This window comes from Salmo salar, chromosome ssa02 (genome assembly GCF_905237065.1).
Source record: "Salmo salar chromosome ssa02, Ssal_v3.1, whole genome shotgun sequence".
Lineage (NCBI taxonomy): Eukaryota > Metazoa > Chordata > Actinopteri > Salmoniformes > Salmonidae > Salmo > Salmo salar.
In genome coordinates this window covers 89,590,371-89,614,011 of record NC_059443.1, presented here as the reverse complement: position 1 = coordinate 89,614,011, position 23,641 = coordinate 89,590,371, and the positions used below count along the sequence as shown (strand labels likewise).

At 39.5% G+C, this 23,641-nt stretch overlaps 1 long non-coding RNA gene and 1 pseudogene across 1 annotated transcript; both read right to left on the bottom strand.

The window, feature by feature from the left end:
• Nucleotides 1–23,641, bottom strand: part of LOC123732742 (zinc finger protein 2 homolog) — a 60,555-nt pseudogene that overhangs the window by 21,453 nt on the left and 15,461 nt on the right.
• LOC123732809 (uncharacterized) lies at nucleotides 17,222–18,121 on the bottom strand. Its single transcript, XR_006763421.1, has 2 exons — nucleotides 17,881–18,121; nucleotides 17,222–17,746 (listed from the first exon to the last, which is right to left on the bottom strand). It is a non-coding gene; the product is annotated as an uncharacterized lncRNA (long non-coding RNA).

Below are 23,641 nucleotides of genomic sequence, written 5' to 3'. Positions count from 1 at the left end.
TCTTTCTAGCTGATTTACACGCTGAAGCTATGTTGCGCTTGGTGACCTCTGACTGTTTCATCCTAACATCGTTGGTGCCGACGTGGATAACAATATCTCTATACTCTCTACACTCGCCAGTTTTAGCTTTAGCCAGCACCGTCTTTAGATTAGCCTTAACGTCGGTAGCCCTGCCCCTGGTAAACAGTGTATGATCGCTGGATGATTAGTTTTAAGTCTAATACTGCGGGTAATGGAGTCGCCAATGACTAGGGTTTTCAATTTGTCAGAGCTAATGGTGGGAGCCGTCGGCGTCTCAGACCCCACAACGGGAGGAGTAGAGACCAGAGAAGTCTCGGCCTCCGACTCCGACTCGCTTAATGGGGAGAACCGGTTGAAAGTTTCTGTCGGCTGAATAAGCGACACCGGTTGAGCATTCCTACAGCGTTTCCCTCCAGAAGCCATGAGAAAGATGTCCGGCTGCGGGGACCGTGCGAGGGGGTTTATACTAACGTTACTATCTGTACTTACTGGTGGCACAGACGCTGTTTCATCCTTTCCTACACTGAAATTACCCTTGCCTAACGATCGCGTCTGAAGCTGGGCTTGCAGCACAGCTATCCTTGCCGTAAGGCGATCGTTCTCCTGTATATTATAAGTACAACGACTGCAATTAGAAGGCATCATGTTAATGTTACTTAGCTTCGGCTGTTTGAAGTCCTGACGAACCATGTCCAGATAAAACCTCCGGGGATGAATGAAAAAAGTTGAGTGAGGAAAAAAGTTGAGTGAGGGAAAAAGTAAAAAACCGTCAGGTATCAAAGTAAGATCCATGTTTTGAGGATATACAGTGTTTGTTTATATTTACTGACAAACATTGGAGTAAATAAAAACGTATATTTTGGGTTCTGATGGGGTACGACAGTTGAACTAAGCTCATGAGGCATTTATAAGTGATTTATTCAAGAAACAGATGGGTACATATCATTAATGTATAAGTCCCAAAATGGATGTAACAACTGCTGATTGCCCCTTTAAGAGAACATCTTGGGCTAATCTAATCGGAGATATTGAGGACTACAGTATTTCAGGCATTGTCATTGGATGCATTTGATCAATTGTTAACGTTTTGTTGATGGTCCACTCTTGATGTTCTACACGTTACAGTGTAGCTTCAGCCATTCCTACAGAACAACATTAAAGTGTAGAACCCCTTTACTGCATATTGGTTCAACGACTGCAGAGACGGTACTTACTGGTGTTAAACAGATCTCCAACCTCCTCTTCTTCCTCCAATGTGACAGTCATCTCCCCCTCCTCCTCTTTCACTCCATAAACTGCATCCTCCTCTTTCTCTTCCTCCTCTTCTTTCACTGAAACGTCTTTCTCTTCTTCTTTCACGGTAACAGTCTCACCCTCTACTTGTTTTTGTATTGTAACATCTTTCTCCTCCTCCTCCTCTTTCACAAGAGCTTCTTTCTCCGTCCAGCAGACCTCTTCTTTAGCAGGAGGAGAGAAGCTTAGTGAACTCATGGTCGGGGATGTTAGCTAGCTAGCATTAGTGACTAGCCTAGTTCTAAGCTAACTTAGCAAACCAGCTAGCTGACAAACAACGTAAATATATAATTAAATGGGCCATCAAGTACATACGACAGAAGTGTGTTTAATACACAGCGACTAATATACACCAAAACAGTGTAAAGAGCGTGAATGTTGTAGCTATGTTTGCTAGAAAGCTACCGAGGTGTCTGACTAGCTGTTGTTGTTGAAGGAGCGTCCCGTCCACTAGATTATACGTCACACTGGCAGCATCGCCTGAACCTAAAAGACGCACATCGCCATCTGCTGACTGGAGTGGGCAACGCAGTTGAGGAACCAAACGTTTATTTTTCATTTATTTCATAAAAGTTTAATATTATATTAAGTCGTTCAAAGAGAAGCATGTGTTAATTGATTCGTGTTTAATGATTTAGAATTTAAAACAAACTTTACACCCACTACATATTTGCATTGAACCATACTTCTGACATGGTTCATTTTGACCCCAGAGGCATATCTTTTATCATAGCCAAAATGTATTTTATTCAATTCTTCCAATTTTTCATGACTTTGTCAATCAACTGGTTGTTAATACATCTAAATCATGGTTTAGTGTTTCTGTATCAATATGGACTTTTAACAAATTCAAATCCTTTGGAGTCATTTTGACCCCAGACAAAAGCACCATTGATAAATAGGATGTTTATTTCAAATCAAAATCACATTTTATTGGTTACATCACGTGTTTAGCAGATATTATGGTGGGTGTAGTGAAATGCTTGTGTTTCTAGCTCCGACAGTGCAGTAATATCTAACAAGTAATATCTAACAATTTCACAACATATACCCAATACACACAAATCTAAGTATTTGAATCTAGGTTTCTCTGTAGACATGATCAATCCCACCAGAGGGTGGAGGGGTACCTGTATCAGTGGTTTTGACCAGATAGACACCTGCAGACACACAGTATAGTGCCTCCCATATACTCTCCTAAGATTGGACTTTTCTATGCCACGTATCACATGACTGTGTACAAAACTGCTAATGCGGCGGGAGGGTAGCCTCGTGGTTAGAGCGTTGGACTAGTAACCAAAAGGTTGCAAGTTCAAATCCCCGAGCTGACGAGGTACAAATCTGTTGTTCTGCCCCTGAACAAGGCAGTTAACCCACTGTTCATAGGCCGTCATTGAAAATAAGAATTTGTTCTTAACTAACTTGCCTAGTTAAATAAAGGTTAACATTTTTTGTTGTTGAAAACGCTACACAATCCCAAAGCAGGTTTTTAGACATTTTTACAAATGTACTTAAGTATTCAGACCCTTTGCTATGAGACTCGAAATTGAGTTCAGATGCATCCTGATTCCATTTATCATCCTTGAGATGTTTCTACAACTTGATTGGAGTCCACCTCTGGTAAACTAAATTGGTTGGACATGATTTAGAAAGGCACACACCTCTCTATATAAGGTTCACAGTGCATGTCAGAGCAAAAACCAAGCCATGAGGTCAAAGGAATTGTCCATAGAGCTCTGAGACATTATTGTGTCAAGGCACAGATCTGGGGAAAGGTACCAAAAAATGTCTGCAAGAACACAGTGGCCTCCATCATTCTGAAATGGAAGAAGTTTGGAACCACCAAGACTCTTCCCTTAGCTGGCTGCCTGGCCAAACTGAGCAATCGGGGGAGAAGTGCCTTGGTCAGGGAGGTGACCAAGAATCCGATGGTCACTCTGACAGAGCTCCAGAGTTCCTCCTGTGGAGATGGGAGAACATTCCAGAAGGACCATCATCTCTGCAGCACTCCACCAATCAGGCATTTATGGTAGAGAGGCCAAACGAAAGCCACTCCTCAGTAAAAGTTATATGACAGCCCACTTGGAGTTTGCCAAAAGGCACCTAAAGGACTCTCAGACCATGAGAAACAAGATTCTCTGGTCTGATTAAACTAAGATTGAACTCTTTGACCTGAATGCCAAGTGTCACGTCTGGAGGAAAATTTGCACCATCCCTACGGTGAAGCATGGTGGTGGAAGCATCATGCTGTGGGGATGTGTTTCAGCAGCAGTGCAAATTGTCCACTGATATTGGTATAACTTCTGACCCCTTTTGGCTGTATGAAAGTTAATTTCCCCTCAGGCACACACATTTGTTCTTTGATATAATGAAGGTCATTTGTGTAGAATGTACTTTTCCCCACCTCTTTATTTTTTTTTTCAAGAGAAAAACTGCTGATGCACATTTCGAAATTACACCTTGTCTATTCTTCTATTCTAACTCTCAACAGTAAGTTTAGACCCCGACTGATTTTAATATTTATATATATTTATTTATTATTATTATTATTATTTATTTATTTATTTATTACAAACAACACAAGGAAGGGGTAACATTAAAGTATTAGAACATGAAGGACAAACAATACAGCATCAAGACACTATCAAACATGTATCAGTCTGTCCACAACAGAGCCATCCTTATGTGTGAGGGTGCGTGTGCATGATAGTGATATAAAATATATGTCATAGTTTCCTTTTTCATGATCACAATCTAGTGAAACCCGAACCCTCCAAGACCCCCCCCCCCACAGTTCCCCAATAGCTGTCCCTCAACCCTCCAAGATCCCCCCACAGTTCCCCAATAGCTTTCCCTCAATCCTCCAAGATCCCCCCCCCCCACAGTTCCCCAATAGCTTTCCCTCAAACCTCCAAGATCCCCCCCCCACAGTTCCCCAATAGCTGTCCCTCAACCCTCCAAGATCCCCCCACAGTTCCCCAATAGCTGTCCCTCAACCCTCCAAGATCCCCCCACAGTTCCCCAATAGCTGTCCCTCAACCCTCCAAGATCCCCCCCACAGTTCCCCAATAGCTGTCCCTCAACCATTCGAGACCCCTCCCACAGTCCCCCCTGATAAAAAAAAGACAATTAATTCCATTCCCCACCTCCAAGAACCCTCCCAATGCACCAACAACCAAGAGAATGAACTAAAGAGAAAAAAGGAAAAGACAGAAGAAAACAGCAAACAACAATGCAAAACAATTATAAAACAAAATAATACATTTAAAACAAATGACATCAAGGACAACTAAAATCATAACAGCAATGCCAACTGTATATGTTTTTGTGCATGTCTGGCACTATTACATGTATGTGTGTGTTCTTGTATGTGTTTGTTTGAATGAGAGTGTGTGAATATGCATGTGTTCCAACACCTGCACGGCATCAGCCTCAGGCAAACCGGCATTAGTTGTAAAAACACTGCCACTTAGTGTCATTCAAATGTACTTTTATTATGTTTGATTTTGACTTAAAAAAAATTAAAAAAACTTTTGTCTTTTGACCATCTCCTATCATCTACCATGAGGTAGTCACCTGGAATGCATTTCAATTTACAGGTGTGCCTTGTTAAATGTTAATTTGTGGAATTTCTTTCTTTCTTAATGCATTTGAGCCAATCAGTTGTGTTGTGACAAGGTAGGGGTGGTATACAGAAGATATCCCTATTTGTCTATATTATGGCAAGAACAGCTCAAATAAGCAAAAAGAAATGACAGTCCGTCATTACTTTAACACATGAAGGTCAGTCAATACGGAAACTTTCAAAAACTTTGAATGAATCTTCAAGTGCAGTCACAAAAACCATCCATCGCTATGATGAAGCTGGCTCTCATGAGGATTGCCACAGGAAAGGAAGACCCAGAGTTACTTCTGCTGCAGGAGATAAGTTCATTAGAGTTAACTGTGAAGACAACAACTATGCCTATGAGATGGTTTGGGATGAATCGGACCGCAGATTGAAGGAAATGCAGCCAACAATTGCTCAGCATATGTGGGAACTCCTTCAAGACTGTTGGAAAAGCATTCCAGGTGAAGCTGGTTGAGAGAATGCAAAGAGTGTGCAAAGCTGTCATCAAGGCAAAGGGTGGCTACTTTGAAGAATTTCAAATATAAAATATATTTTGATTTGTTTAACACTTTTTTGGTTACTACATGATTCCATATGAGTTACTTCATAGTTGTGTTGTCTTCACTATTATTGTACATTTTTTACATTTACATTTTAGTTATTTAGCAGAAGCTCTTATCCAGAGCAACTTACAGTAGTGAATGCATACATTTCATGCATTTTCTTTTTTTTTTGTACTGGCCCCCCGTGGGAATCTAACCCACAACCCTGGCGTTGCACACACCATGCTCTACCAACTGAGCCACAGGGAAGGCCAACTTAGACAACAGTTAAAATAAAGAAAAAAACATTGAATTTGTAGGTGTGTCCAAACAATTGACCGGTACTGAATATGCATTGTGGAGGAGAACTGATCTTAGATCTGTACAAAGGCATAACATTTACAGCAAGAACAACTGTCTGTGTTAAAAAGGCTCAGCTGGATTGAATTTAGCTATTTAAAATGACATGTTTGAATGTCAAATGATATGGTCTGTGGAGGCTTGGCCTATTAGTGGTAGATTTGGGGGAGATTTTGAGTTGGAATAGTGATAGATTTTTGGAGGGACCTTTGTCACTACAGCCAATCAGTGAGCAGCGTCCCTTCCCCCACACCGTAGGCAGTTCTGTTACTCACAACACTTCCCCTGCTTTCCTCAACAATGGAAAAGCCCACTGAACTAAAGCCTTGACATTTCAGATCTTTTTTAAAAGATTGGGGAATTTTTTACAATTAGGAAATAATATTTCATGTTTTACTCGTACCTCAGCCAGCATTGTGAATGGTTAGGAAATAATATTTCATGTTTTACTCGTACCTCAGCCAGCATTGTGAATGGTTAGGAAATAATATGTCATGTTTTACTCGTACCTCAGCCAGCATTGTGAATGGTGTCTGATTCAGTGACATACTAGACCATGGCAGTAAATCTAATACTTAGGTGTTTTTAGTCATGCATGAAAGGTCTGGGGTGGTTCTGTGGTTATAAGTTACTGACCTTGGAATACATTTCTGGCCATGCTGGCAGGGTCTGAATCAAACCCAATGTCCACCTTGTACACTGGCAGGGTCTGAATCAAACCCAATGTCCACCTGGTACACTGGCAGGGTCTGAATCAAATCCAATGTCCACCTGGTACACTGGCAGGGTCTGAATCAAACCCAATGTCCACCTGGTACACTGACAGGGTCTGAATCAAACCCAATGTCCACCTGGTACACTGACAGGGTCTGAATTAAACCCAATGTCCACCTGGTACACTGGCAGGGTCTGAATCAACCCAATGTCCACCTGGTACACTGACAGGGTCTGAATTAAACCCAATGTCCACCTGGTACACTGACAGGGTCTGAATCAACCCAATGTCCACCTGGTACACTGACAGGGTCTGAATCAACCCAATGTCCACCTGGTACTCTGACAGGGTCTGAATCCACCCAATGTTAAGGGGAGGGAAGATTGGTCAAGAGGGTGATGATTAATGTTGTTCTACTGCCTGATTGTTATGCAACAACACTGTTTACAAAAGCTTTGTTAAATCAGCACAACAGTTTTCAGCTGTGCTAACATAATTGCAAAAGGGTTTTCTAATGATCAATTAGCCTTTTAAAATGATAAACTTGGATTAGCTAACACAACGTGGCATTGGAACACAGGAGTGATGGTTGCTGATAATGGACTTCTGTACGCCTATGTAGATATTCCATAAACAATCAGCTGTTTCCAGCTACAATAGTCATTTACAACATTAACAATGTCTACACTGTATTTCAGATCAATTTGATGTTATTTTAATGGACAAAAAAAGTGTTTTTCTTTCAAAAACATGAACATTTCTAAGTGACTCCAACCTTTTGAACGGTAGAGTTAATCATTTTAGAATAAGGCTGTAATGTAACAAAATGTGTAAAAAGTGAAAGGGTCTGAATACTTTCCGAATGCACTGTATTGTTACACCATGTAGCAGCAGTATAGACCTAGTCTGTTCATTATATACATCTACATGATGTATTGTTACACCATGTAGGATCAGTATAGACCTAGTCTGTTCATTATATACATCTACATGATGTATTGTTACACCATGTAGGAGCAGTATAGACCTACAGTAGCTGGCTACTTATTTATATGTTGTTTGACTGAATGAAACTGCCTTAAATGTGCTGTAGTAAACATTTTTTATTCTCACTAATCAATCACCACATTCCTGTCTTTGTATGTCTCAATATAATATAAATATTTAATTAAATCCATGTAAAATAATCTTAGTCTGAATATAAAATCTGATCCTCAACTGCGTTTCCCTCCAGTCAGCAGACGGCGATGTGCGTCTTTCAGGCGATGCTGCAGCGTGACGTATAATCTAGTGGACGGTTCTTCATAAACAGCTCGTCAACCACCTCGGTAGCTTGCTAGCCAACATAGCCGAAAGATTCAAGCTATTTATACGCTTTCGGTCTATATTACCTACTGTGTTTTAGACACACTTGTGTCGTATCGACTTGTTAACCTATTTAATTTAATATTACGTTATTGTTTATTAGTCAGCTATAGTAGCTGGCTGGTTAAGTTCGCATTAGCCTGGTCGCTAATGATAGCTAGCTAGCTAACATCCCCGAACATGAGCTCCCTAAACTACTCCCCTCCTGTTAAAGAAGAGGAGGTCTGCTGGACGGAGAAAGAAGCTCTGGGGCTGAACATTGTCGTGAAAGAGGAGAAGAAAGAGGAGGATGTTACAGTAAAACAAGAAGTAGAGGGTGAGGCTGTTACAGTGAAAGAAGACAAAGACGTTTCAGTGAAAGAAGAAGATGCGTTCAGAGTGAAAGAGGAGGAGGATGTTACAGTAAAACAAGAAGTAAAGGGTGAGGCTGTTACAGTGAAAGATGTAGAGAAAGACGTTTCAGTTAAACAAGAGGAAGAAGAGGATGATGCTGTTTTTGGAGTGAAGAAGGAAGGAGAGATTACTGTCACATTGGAAGATGAAGAGGAGGAGATAGGAGATCTGATTAACACCAGTAAGTACCGCCTTCAATTAGTTTTTAACTTTGGATATTCGGAGTTGGCTCGTCAATACCTCTTCAACGGAGGGCCCTGGGATGATGACTGATATGTCTAGAATCAGACGACGTAGAGATAAGCTACCCCTTGTTTTCTCCGTTCCGTTTCCAAAAAGTGACTTAACATATATATTTGAGAAGGGTCTATCTGCTGACCGCAGACTGAGGGCCACGGCATGTAGTGATGAATATGCATAGCGATCTGGAGACAACTCCAATAGTGTTTTATCAAAGTTGTCGGTATGTCACGTGTCCACATAACAACTTAATCATTACGAAACTTCTGTTAGATCAAGTAAACCTCACGTAGCAAATATGCCATTCATTTTGTTGTTGACCAAATTAAACACTTTCCACATTGGGTTGATAATTGTTTCCACTTGGATACAACCTACTGTAACCTACTGGCATGACCTAGAGAGATACAACCTACTGTAACCTACTGGCATGACCTAGAGAGTTACTGACTACTGTAACCTACTGGCATGACCTAGAGAGATACAACCTACTGTAACCTACTGGCATGACCTAGAGAGATGTAACCTACTGGCATGACCTAGAGAGATACAACCTACTGTAACCTACTGGCATGACCTAGAGAGATACAACCTACTGTAACCTACTGGCATGACCTAGAGAGATACAACCTACTGTAACCTACTGGCATGACCTAGAGAGATGTAACCTACTGGCATGACCTAGAGAGATACAACCTACTGTAGCCTACTGGCATGACCTAGAGAGTTACTGACTACTGTAACCTACTGGCATGACCTAGAGAGTTACAACCTACTGTAGCCTACTGGCATGACCTAGAGAGTTACAACCTACTCTAACCTACTGGCATGACCTACAGAGTTACAACCTACTGTAACCTACTGGCATGACCTAGAGAGTTACAACCTACTGTAACTACTGGCATGACCTAGAGATACAACCTACTGTATCCTACTGGCATGACTGAGAGAGATACAACCTACTGTAAACTACTGGCATGACCTAGAGAGATACAACCTACTGTAACCTACTGGCATGACCTAGAGAGTTACAACCTACTGTAACCTACTGGCATGATCTAGAGAGTTACATCCTACTGTAACCTACTGGCATGACCTAGAGATACAACCTACTGTAACCTATTGGCATGACCTAGAGAGTTACAACCTACTGTAGCCTACTGGCATGACCTAGAGAGATACAACCTACTGTAGCCTACTGGCATGACCTAGAGAGATACAACCTACTGTAGCCTACTGGCATGACCTAGAGAGATACAACCTACTGTAGCCTACTGGCATGATCTAGAGAGATACAACCTACTGTAGCCTACTGGCATGACCTAGAGAGATACAACCTACTGTAGCCTACTGGCATGACCTAGATAGATACAACCTACTGTAGCCTACTGGCATGACCTAGATAGATACAACCTACTGTAGCCTACTGGCATGACCTAGAGAGATACAACCTACTGTAGCCTACTGGCATGATCTGAGAGTTACAACCTACTGGCATGACCTAGAGAGTTACAACCTACTGGCATGACCTAGAGAGTTACAACCTACTGTAACCTACTGGCATGACCTAGAGAGGTACAACCTACTGTAACCTACTGGCATGACCTAGAGAGATACAACCTACTGTAGCCTACTGGCATGACCTAGAGAGGTACAACCTACTGTAGCCTACTGGCATGACCTAGAGAGGTACAACCTACTGTAGCCTACTGGCATGACCTAGAGAGGTACAACCTACTGTAACCTACTGGCATGACCTAGAGAGGTACAACCTACTGTAACTTACTGGCATGACCTAGAGAGATACAACCTACTGTAACCTACTGGCATGGCCTAGAGAGATACAACCTACTGGCATGACCTAGAGAGATACAACCTACTGTAGCCTACTGGCATGACCTAGAGTTACAACCTACTGTAACCTACTGGCATGACCTAGAGAGTTACAACCTACTGGCATGACCTAGAGAGTTACAACCTACTGGCATGACCTAGAGAGTTACAACCTACTGGCATGACCTAGAGAGTTACAACCTACTGTAGCCTACTGGCATGACCTAGAGAGTTACAACCTACTGTAACCTACTGGCATGACCTAGAGAGATACAACCTACTGTAGCCTACTGGCATGACCTAGAGAGATACAACCTACTGTAGCCTACTGGCATCACCTAGAGAGATACAACCTACTGTAGCCTACTGGCATGACCTAGAGAGATACAACCTACTGTAGTCTACTGGCATGGCCTAGAGAGATACAACCTACTGGTAATTCTAAACTTTCTCTCACTTTTATGGGGTATTGTGATGTCATTATGAGGTATTGTCTGAAGATTGATCATTTAAAAATAATGTTTCCATTTTAGAATAAGGTTGTAACGTAATGTAACAAAATGCTTAAAAGGGGTCTGAATGAGAGCATGTTGTATGTTCTAGGGCAGATTTTTTTTTTTTTTAAGTATTTTCTTTCTACTAATTGATTGGTTGAAATGTTATGACGCGTATTTGTTCATATAGACACACCCCACGTGTTTAATAAAATCAACTGTATGTGCAAAACTTGAACTGTACTGATGCTTCAAGTGTTAGTCCGTTAGCCCGTGTTAGTCCGTTAGTCCACAGAGATACTTAGCTCATAATGTGTAGAGAACTGTTCCTTGATGGATAGGCTATTGTACAACACACAGAGCTATTTTCCTTTATTCAGGACATTTAGAATGACAACACATTACAGAGTAGCCTAGTGGGATTATTCATAAAATTATCTGGTTATGAAATGTCATGACAAAGACATTTTAGTTACCATGTTTCACATGAAATATGAAATGATTTATAGTCCTAGGTCTATGTTGTTGTTAGGTGAAGTTATGGGTCCTACAGTAGGTCTATGTTGTTGTTAGGTGAAGTTATGGGCCAATTTGTTAAACACTTAGTGTACAAACCCTTATTGTCAGGCTGATGGCAAAGCTAGCCAAAGAGCATTTTACTGGTTGAAGTATTTTTTAAGTATAAAGCAGTTGATTTGCGACAATAACACAAACATATTAAGCAGGTGATTCAAGCGAGCCTTACAATTATAATCTTAAAGTAGTGGGAAATACACTCATAAGCAACCTGTAAATGGAGGCTATTTTTGCTGTCAGCCTATGAGAACTCCCCTGAGTTTTCCCCCACGGTGGTGAATTAGTGAATAGACACAGAACTTAATGTGAGTTTCCTTGAGTAGCACTCCTGATCTTGTGCTGTAATATTCAGAATACATTGTGAAAATCTAAATCTTCGCTCACCATTTTTGCTCCAGGCAGATATACTACATCCATAACTAGTGGTTTCCTCATGACCAGATACACTACATCCATAACTAGTGGTTTCCTCGTTACCAGATATACTATATCCATAACTAGTGGTTTCCTCATTACCAGATATACCACATCCATAACTAGTGGTTTCCTCATTACCAGATACACTACATCCATAACTAGTGGTTTCCTCATTACCAGATATACTACATCCATATCTAGTGGTTTCCTCATTAGCAGATATACTACATCCATAACTAGTGGTTTCCTCATTACCAGATATACTACATCCATAACTAGTGGTTTCTTCATTAGCAGATATACTACATCCATAACTAGTGGTTTCCTCATTACCAGATATACTACATCCATAACTATCGGTTTCCTCATTACCAGATATACTACATCCATAACTAGTGGTTTCCTCATTACCAGATATACTACATCCATAACTAGTGGTTTCCTCATTACCAGATATACTACATCCATAACTAGTGGTTTCCTCATTACCAGATATACTACATCCATAACTAGTGGTTTCCTCATTACCAGATATACTACATCCATAACTAGTGGTTTCCTCATTACCAGATATACTACATCCATAACTAGTGGTTTCCTCATTACCAGATATACTACATCCATAACTAGTGGTTTCCTCATTACCAGATATACTACATTCATAACTAGTGGTTTCCTCATTAGCAGGGAGGTGTTTCTGCAACCATATTGTGTGTGCATCGCCCTCGTGCTGCAATTTTAGCAAACACAGAAAAAGGCCTTTATTGGAGACCAAAAGTCATCTGGCACACTGCTTAGGATTTTAACAACTTTAACTTATTTCTAGCCTATTCATCGATGTTACTTCTGTGAAAACAAGAGTAAATCTGACTATTGTTGCTATCTTGACTGTCTTAATTTTAAAATTTAACAGATGTCAATTGTTGTACAGTTTCATGGGTACGCTCTGGGCATCACCCTTTACCTCAAATAAATAGTGGATTTCTGCTGTTGTGGGCCTTTAACCATCTGTCTGACTTTGTTGTTCACACAGGAGAGAGACGGGACTATCGTGGATCCTCTGGGGAGCCTCAACAACATCATGATGCTGAAGAGGCAGGGAAGAGTCTCTCCAGATCAGAACTACTCAAGAAACACCAGCAGAGACCCACAGGGAAGAAATCTCACTGCTGCTCTGACTGTGGGAAAAGATTCAACTCTTCATCAAACCTTAAAATACATCAAAGAATTCACACAGGAGAGAAACCTTACGGCTGTGATCAATGTGGGAAGAGTTTTACTACATCTAGCAATCTAACTATACACCAGAGAACACACACAGGAGAGAAACTTTATAGCTGTGATCAATGTGGGAAGAGTTTTACTACATCTAGCTATCTAACAATACACCAGAGAACACACACAGGAGAGAAACCTTACGGCTGTGATCAATGTGGGAAGAGATTTATTCTGCTACAAACCCTGAAATCACACCAGAGAACACACACTGGAGAGAAACCTTATGGCTGTGATCAATGTGGGAAGAGTTTTACTCAGCTAAGCAACCTGATAGTACACCAGCGGGGACACACAGGAGAGAAACCTTACAGCTGTGATCAATGTGGGAAGAGTTTTACTTCATCTAGCTGTCTAACTATACACCAGAGAACACACACAGGAGAGAAACCTTATGGCTGTGATCAATGTGGGAAGAGTTTTATTGGCCTACAAACCCTGAAATCACACCAGAGAATACATACTGGAGAGAAACCTTTTAGCTGTGATCAATGTGGGAAGAGTTTTACTACATCTAGCTGTCTAACTAAACACCAGAGAACACACACTGGAGAGAAACCTTATAGCTGTGATCAATGTGGGAAGAGTTTATCTCACCCAAGCAGCCTGATAGTACACCAGCGGACACACACAAGAGAGAAATCTTATAGCTGTGATCAATGTGGGAAGAGTTTTTCTACATCATGCTATCTAACTATTCACCAGAGAACACACACAGGAGAGAAACCTCATGGCTGTGATCAATGTGGGAAGAGATACTCTGATAAAAGATCTCTGATTAAACATCAGAAAATACATGAAGGAGTTGTTTCATGATATCGATGAAATAATATCAGAATGTAGAATGTTTTAACATTGTAGTAGGAGTATTTTAATGATGTCACAATGTAGAATGTTTTAACATTGTAGTAGGAGTATTTTAATGATGTCACAATGTAGAACCCTAAACGTTTGCCCCTGTTCTATTGATTTCAACATGATATGGATATTATCCTCAGGGGGAAAATCCAGGCTCTGAGTTGGAAGAGTTACTATTTATGAGATTTAACAAAAAATGACTAAAAAAAATGTGTTACACTTACCATGTTGGTGACCCACTTGAATCAAAATGCAACACTTCAAAATGTTTAGGTTTTCAATTTATCACAAACTGTTTCTACATATTGGTTATTGATTTGGACACGTTAAAACTGTGTTTTGACATTGCACTATTCTCATTTAGCAAAATGTTATTGAAAAGACGTTGAAAATAAGACTATGCCCTACTTCCAATATATGTTCGGTTGTAGTTGAAAGTGAAAGTTGAATAAGATGTATTTTCCGGTCATTTTTTCAATGACTTGAAAACAGCTTCATTTCAATGTACTTGCAGCCTATACACATGGACGCAGTATAATAAATTGGTCTATAATACATTTTATTAACAATCCCACATCACTCCAGTATTTCTTTACAACATTCAACTGCTAATTGTCTTTATTCCACTACTGAAGAATCATGACTCAAATCACCTCATATTTTAAAAAAAATTTAAAAGTACTTTTTGATTTTTATGAAATGTATGTATTCACTACTGTAAGTCGCTCTGGATAAGAGCGTCTGCTAAATGACTAAAATGTAAAAAATTTCAAACATTCAGCCTGACAAAATCCGATTTTTTTTATTTATTATTTCATGCCTCACCATTAGGTTCATTATTGTCAATATGTATTAACAAAGGGGTGTACATTTGGTTTTGATATTTCATATTTACAATTCATGTAATACTTATTCATGCAACCAACTGACAATTTTTGGGTACAATTATATTGACATTGTTATCCTGCTTTTAGAATATCAGGGTTCATTCTCAGATGTGCCAACCCAAATGTACTAGAGCATGACATTGGGGACTGGGCCCCGATCCAACAACATGCCTATCTAGTGAACCCTGAAAAGAGAGAGAAGCTCTGTAGTGAGGTGGAAAGTTACTACAGATATTGCAGGAGTTTCCTCTTGAAATCAGACATGTCTGTGGTAAGGACAACTTGGTTTCTGATTGTCTCAAGGGTGGGCAGTCAAAAAGATTTGTGTTTTGCGTTTAACCAGTGTGTTACCATGGATCACAATTTATTTTGACACGTTTTTCCGTGTTGGAGATTAGTTTTATCTCTTATTCTTTTCTGTATGTTTTTGAAACTGCACTGTTGGATAGGGGCTCGTAAGTCAGCATTTCACTGTTAGGTCTACAGGTCTACACCTGTTGTATTCTGCGCATATATAATACAATTTGGTTTGAGTTTATTTTTGGGTTCCTTCCAAGGGGACGAGAGTTCTAGAAGCTAGTGAGTTTTAGGATTCTATTGTAAGAAAAAGGAGAAAAAAAATAATACGATTGTATATTATTATTTAAAAAGAAATGTGTTTTTTCGTGTTTTTAATTGTTGACAGCCAGTAGACACCATGTTTATATTGGTGAAGGTGAAGCATTGTAGTTTATTATAATGAGAAATGGAAGTTGTTTTCTGTTGATGGTGAGCAAACTTGTCCAACAAAAATATAGGATATATTTGTTGTCTTAAGGGGGAAGGTGTTACAGGCTTTGGTTTTTCCATTTATGTTTTGAGGTTGGACTTTAGCACGTCTAGCTCGTTAACACGTCTAGCTCGTTAGCACGTATAGATCTTTAGCACGTCTAGCTCCGTTAGCGCGTCTAGCTCGTTAGCACGTAGGACGCACTGATTGGTGTCACCTCGTTAGTCAGTATGTGTTACACCTGTGCTGAATTGTCCATCTCGTTAGTGGGAAGGTGTTTCACCTGAGCTGGTCCAGGTTCTATTTAAGAGTGTCTGGCCCAGTGCTCCAGTTGTCTTGATACATGTGGAGAGTCAACACCTTTAGTTGCTCCACCTTTTTGGTTTGCTTCCTGTCTTTAAGTTTGGTGTGGGTTTTTCTTTTGTTTGTCTCTTCTTGGGCAGATTTAGTGGGTCTCATGGTGGGTGTCTTTTAGGTCCCAGTTGTTGTTACTAGTCAACTTTCAGTGCACACTGTGAGCAAAAATACAACATTATGTTATAATACTTTCATTGCATCAAATGGTTGTTTTATGCAACAGAATAGAGGGTTCTTAGAACTATAGTGTCTGTGTGTTCTACTGAGGATGGGCCTCTGGGAGAAAACACTGACAGGAGATTTACAATGTCTTTTGGGTGATAAAACCTAAAGAGACCGCATTCCAGAGCATGAGTTAATGTTTCTGTTCTATATGGTACCAGGGAGAGATGAGCCCAGGGCCAGACCCTGATCTCTACACAAAGAGTACTGTTTTTACAGCAGATACTGTCTGCTGAGAATTATAAGTATCTTTCATACAAATCTTAACCTTGTGACCCGTTCTATACATCTGTTGTTGGTCATGTAGGTTGAAAGGGGTGTATCTTGGCTGTAAAAGACCTTTGTACTTTTGTATTGTGGCTCTCAATGAATCATCCGGGGGTGATTCGTCGACCAGCCATCATTATCGCAGAGCACCCAATCGATTAATTTTGTATGTGTGTTGTATTGACCTGCTCCCTTATTAATAAGTGAATAAAGATTTCGTTTAAGTATAACTCTGACTTGTGTGATAAGTTTCTCTTCTCATTTGATATTAAAGAAATTAACCACCACATTTGGCGATATGAATCTTGACTTGGTGACCGCTCCTGACGTCCTGGGTAAATGGTGCACGAGGAATCCCTATAACTTTGGTCATACCCAGTCAGCACATGACGTCCAAAGACGTCGAATTATGGTCCATATCAGGTCTGTCTGTTGTGGCTGCTATTTCGCCCTAAAATTGTCATCCCAAATTGGTCTGTGTATAACTATGTAAATGTCTCTCGGACAAGGTGACTTTTATCAATATACACTCTAAAAAGTAAAGGTTCCTGGAGTATCCTGTAGGGGTTCTTCAAATTGGAACTGTGGGGGAACCCCTATAAGTTATTTGAAGAACCCCTTATCATGGTTCCTCAAAGAACCTTTTGGGGTTCATTTTTTTAAACTCCCTGTCCACCCTCCCTCTATTATAAAAAACATATTTTAATAATAATATTGACAATATGGATTTAAATAATGCATTGTTTATTTTAGTGCCACCACAAATATGAATTAATATTTACCAAACAAAACATATTACAATATTGCAACATTTCTGCAGACATGTCAGACCATAATTAATAATACATTTCTTTGTATAATGATGTACTATAAAAACAACATTAAAAATGAATCATAGGTCAACTAACAATATTGTAGACTTGATGCAAGATACAGATTTTTCAGCTTTAGTGTGTATATCGTATCCACTTAGTTATGTTAGGAAGTTTTCCATCTTTATGACCGGCCCTGGTAACTTCACCCCAACTTCTCTGATCCCCAGAACACAGTAACTTAACAACATAAGTGTTTTTCTGACATTTTTGGGAAATTTAAGGGAAAATAAAAAATCCAGCCGTAGCAGAGCTCCAAGTCCCATGGGGGCGTCCTCAAGGGCCTGGATGTTCTCCCCATCAAAGGCCAGCGGGATTTCACTCTCATGGTGAAATGGATTTCCACCGATGTGCAGTAAAGGAGTGAAGAGCGGTGAAATCTGTGTCAACAAAAGTAAGAAAAGATTAATACACACACAATTAACAAAGAACATAACAAATGTTCAGCTGTAGTTTTATATAAGCATGCACACCTATGTTTATGAAGAAACAGATGATTGGTGCATAGACATACCTTGTCACGGACCTTGTCCTCATGGAAGAGGTAGGGCAAGAGCAGGATCGCTGCTGTGGTCTCCAGTCCTAGTAAAGTAAAGCATCGTACTACACTTGCTAATTTTACTAGAAAATACATTAGAGAAAGGGAAGGAATAAGAGCAAATCCCTCTTCTGTATTGTCCTTCAGGGACTGTCAAAATAGCAGGATGATGTCCTCACCCCTGCCTCGCCTCTCTACCTCTGATAGTCCTTGAGTTCTCTTTTTGTCTATATCCATTCCATGGACTTGATTCATTTCTGAGAAGATCTGAAAAGATAATTTGCACACATTTGTACGCAAATAGATTTCAGTTTGTATTGACTGCTATGTAGGTTAAATGTACACTTCAAATGCAGCTGTCCTACAACATATCTGTACCTTCTTCTTGATCCCAATTGCATTGTGTCCATGTTCTGTCCTATAAGAGTTTCAAAGAAAGAGAAAATGTGTCAAAGAAAAGTCTTACAATCATTAATATATATATTAAATAAATATTGAAAGATAAATGGCATCAACATACAATGTAATGTAAAATAGAAGAACATATTGGAGAAAGCACTAGCCAATACAGTACTGCCATACAGTAACAGTACTGTCATACAGGCCTAATATCACATTTCTAGATATCTTTGTACACTTATTGTTCAATATTTTATCAGGCTGACTTGAAAGATTATACGCAACATTTTGTTGCGTGGCAATACAGTGTTTGGATTCTGAAGGGCATTTATACAAAAGAGGTAGTCTAGTCACTGTATTAATACCATTATGCATTTGAATCCCATCTACAGCTACCATCTAAGATATTAAATTCCCTCCACAAGGGTGCGGACATGTAATGTTTCCAAAATGGGATAGTATTGTACATGTAACGTTTCCAAAATGGGATAGTATTGTACATGTAACGTCTCCAAAATGGGATAGTATTGTACATGTAATGTTTCCAAAATGGGATAGTATTGTACATGTAACATTTCCAAAATGGGATAGTATTGTACATGTAACGTTTCCAAAATGGGATAGTATTGTACATGTAATGTTTCCAAAATGGGATAGTATTGTACATGTAACGTTTCCAAAATGGGATAGTATTGTACATGTAACGTCTCCAAAATGGGATAGTATTGTACATGTAATGTTTCCAAAATGGGATAGTATTGTACATGTAACGTTTCCAAAATGGGATAGTATTGTACATGTAACGTTTCCAAAATGGGATAGTATTGTACATGTAACGTTTCCAAAATGGGATAGTATTGTACATGTAACGTCTCCAAAATGGGATAGTATTGTACATGTAACATTTCCAAAATGGGATAGTATTGTACATGTAACGTTTCCAAAATGGGATAGTATTGTCCATGTAACGTTTCCAAAATGGGATAGTATTGTACATGTAACGTTTCCAAAATGGGATAGTATTGTACATGTAACGTTTCCAAAATGGGATAGTATTGTACATGTAACGTTATGCCCCCTTGTGAGTTAATAGTATTGCATGCTGTAGCAGGCTATATAAAGAGGAAAACCTCCATTGACGATTCAGTTCGTTGTAACATCTCGTCTGGACACGTCATCGTCCTTAGTTAGTTAGTTAGTTAGTTAGTTAGTTAGTTATTTAATGAACTAGCTAACGTTGGCTTCGTTAACTATCACAAAAGCGAGAACTGCTCTAGATTGGAAACTTACATTAATGAGAGTGTAAAGCCATGTTGGCTTTACGGAAACTATATACAATATATGGGAAAGAATATAGTTGAGGAAATAATCCAAACCTAGTTGTGCCTAGTTAGGACATAACGTTAGCTAGCTACCTAACGGTACTGTACTGTAGCTCATACAACACCGACGGTCAAACCCGGCTTTCTAATATTTACATTCATTAACTATAGTAACGTTATGGAAGATATTCACAGAAAACCATCATTGTCTTCATTATTCATTATTAGTATGTTATATTATTATAATAAATTATTTCGAGACATATTCAGAGCCAAACATCAACCCAACTTAACCTTTTTAACTGTTGTCGCATCCAAACTTGTCACCATCGTTTTCAGTTGTAATTGCGAAGTTCCCGGAAGAAGTCCAGCAACAACGGAGGTTCCTCGATGAACCCACCTTCTAACAAGTTCTTTGAAGAACCTTTTGGGGCTGTTTTTCATTGACCAAGAACCCTACGGTTCTTAGGGGATCTGAGAACAACTCCAGTTGAACCCTTCATTTTTAGAGTTGTAGTCGGCTCTATTTACTCTCAGATTCAAACATGATGATTAGCATCAACGATCAAGTCAGCTGCTGCTACTCCAATACAGTATGAGGTGAGACGGTGAACTGATGTTGAACCGGGCAGTCAGCTGCTGCTGCTCCAATACAGTATGAGGTGAGACGGTGAACTGATGTTGAACCGGGCAGTCAGCTGCTGCTGCTTCAATACAGTATGAGGTGAGACGGTGAACTGATGTTGAACTGGGCAGTCAGCTGCTGCTGCTCCAATACAGTATGAGGTGAGACGGTGAACTGATGTTGAACTGGGCAGTCAGCTGCTGCTGCTCCAATACAGTATGAGGTGAGACGATGAACTGATGTTCAATCATAATAATGAAGTTAATTAAAATTAATTAGTGAAACTGTTAAAAAATAGTATATGGCATATTAAATATATTACTGTATTGTTATCATATAGAAACATCATGGAATATTGTACATCATATTAAATATATTACTCTATTATCATATAGAAACATCATGGAATATTGTACATCATATTAAATATATTACTCTATTGTTATCATATAGAAACATCATGGAATATTGTACATCATATTAAATATATTACTCTATTGTTATCAGATAGAAACATCATGGAATATTCTACATCATATTAAATATATTACTCTATTGTTATCAGATAGAAACATCATGGAATATTGTACATCATATTAAATATATTACTGTATTGTTATCATATAGAAACATAATGGAATATTGTACATCATATTAGCATCAACATACATTATTGTTTCATTCAATTTCACCTAATAAGGATATTTCATATTTTCAAGTTCAGAAGTCAGAACCCATCACCTGCTATGTAAAAGAGACAGAAGAATGCACAATGGTCATTGCTATCTGGGATCCTTGGGACATCCCTATCCTAAACCCTAACCTTAACCCCCTACCTTAACCATTTTAAATGTCAAATTCAACAGGATAGGGACGTCCCAAGGATGTATCTCTACCTGAAAATACATGATCTAAGTGATTGATAGTTGGTATTCAGCAGTCATAAAGCCTTATTTACTTTAATGAACTACTAAAATAGTGATTTTGTCAGACAGCAGCTCTACAATTTATTGACTGATCCATTCATCCTTCCATCCCTCCTCAGCCTTCCTCTCCTCTGAAGACCCAGTGAGGGTGGAGCTCAGTCAGAGAGCTGTTGAGGGACTGGTTAGGAAGAACACTTCTACAGCCAGAGAGGTGAGAGGTCACACATGGTTTAGATGGTAAATATTTATGGGCCCTTAGCGGTTCATCACGTCAGCAAAAGGGAATATGTTCCATCTATGTTTATCTACATTAGTGCAAATTGTCCACTGGTATTGCTGTAATTTCTCACCACTTTTGGCTGTATGAAAGTGAATTTCCCCCCAGGCATACATACATGTTCTTTGTTATTACCCGAGCCACTGCCTGTTCACCCGCTATCATTCAGAAGGCGAGATCAGTACAGGTGCATCAAAGCTGGGACCGAAAGACTGAAAAACAGCTTCTATCTCCAGGCCATCAGACTGTTAAACAGGCATCACTAACACAGAGAGGCTGAAAAACAGCTTCTATCTCCAGGCCATCAGACTGTTAAACAGGCATCATGAAATCATTGGCCCTTTAATAATGTTTACATATCATTTCTCATCTCATATGTATAAACTGTATCTCAGTCTATGCTGCTCTGACATTGTTTATCCATATATTTATATATTCCTAATTCCATTCCTTACCTTAGATTTGTGTGTATTAGGTATTTGTTGTGAAATTGTTAGATATTCATTGTTAGATATTGCTGCACTGTGGGAACTAGAAGGACAAGCATTTCGCTACACCCGCAATAACATCTGCTGAACACCTGTATGTGACCAATAACATTTGATTTGATTTATGAAGGTAATTTGTGTAAAATGTATTTTTTCCCTCATTCACCCCATGTGGGAGAAAGGTAGACTTGCTGAGGGAAGAAAGATAGAAATACATTAGCTAGCGAAAGAGGAGACTGACAGCAGGCCCTGAGTGGAAATAACAGATGGCCATACATCCCCAAGTAGGAACGGCCAGGCAAGCTGTATGTATGGCCATGACTAAATATATGCCAAGCGTAAGCCTGCAATGCATGCATTATTTTCATATCCATATGAGGAGAGTCTAGCCCCTACTATGCAGATATGGGCGTTATCCATTGGGTTGAAAGAAAAAGGTGGCAGAACGCATAGGGGGTTTTACTTCATTTACATAAAGGATGGATTTATGTATTGTATATGCATAAAAGCAGAGCCGGGGCCTAAGGAAGGCAGTTGTTGTCCGCGGACCGGCTCGGCTTTGTTACTCTGTATTAAAGTCTATATTGAATTTACAAGTTCTTGTAAGAAGTGTTATTCTTAAGACAATTTTCCACGACACCCATCTCTTTACATTGCTTATTTATATTCAGTGGCCTGACTGTGTCCAGACTGTCAAAGGCCCATCCTGTTAGATCTGAACCTAATGCAGCTTTGAGTGATCAGATGACAGAAATCACATTTAGGTACCAGGTGTAACTGAGGCCATAGATGCTCCATATCCATTACATTGAGTGTTTTATATAATATGACTAAATGTGTTTATTTCTGTGTTGCAGGGGCAGTCAAGAAATGGAACAGCAAGGCCACAGAACATGACATAAGCAGAGCTGTGGGAGACCACCTCAAGCCCCTGGTAGAGCCGGGGGTGGTGTTTACCACTCCACCACGCCTTCAGCAGGCTGGAAAAGTGGGATTGATACTGTTTTCATGCTAAGATGGACCAAGATACGTGTTGCTTTTACACATGTTTGACAAGAGTCTTGATTGGTCGGTCATTGGGTTCATTTGTCTCACAATATGTTCAAATCAAATCAAGCTTTGTTTATACAGTACATTTAAGACATGGATGCAACACAATGGCTTCACAGGAAAAAAATGATAGAAGAATTTATGTTAAAGTATTCCACCCTGAAACTGTAGAATTGTGTGACATGTGTTAAGATCATAAGACTATAATCTGATGATGTATGTTTCAAAGTAGGTCAGAGAAATATTGACGGTTAGGAGGGAACATGTCTGTGGGTTTGAAACAAGTTGATCTATTTCTCTGAAGACTGAGCTCTGAGAAGGGAAGTAAGCCAGGCGTTGCGAAACCAGAGGTTTCCTGTTTTGAGCCAGACTTGTCAGTTGCAGACATGAAGATGGAGGAACCCAGTCAGACAGAAAGAGCTATCAAAGTAGAACATTGCGACAGAGTTAGTGAGGAGGGGCATTTATAAAGTGTATGATATAACCAAATGTGAGGTATAAAAGGCTATGTACATTGTATGATTTTTAGACTAAAGGACTAATCTATTGCAGAATCTGAGACTTTGTCTAATTCTTTATTAATTGAAGCCTTTACAACCTTCTGGAAATAGACAAAGCTTTGAGTAGTAGTTGAGTTCAACCATTGAGAT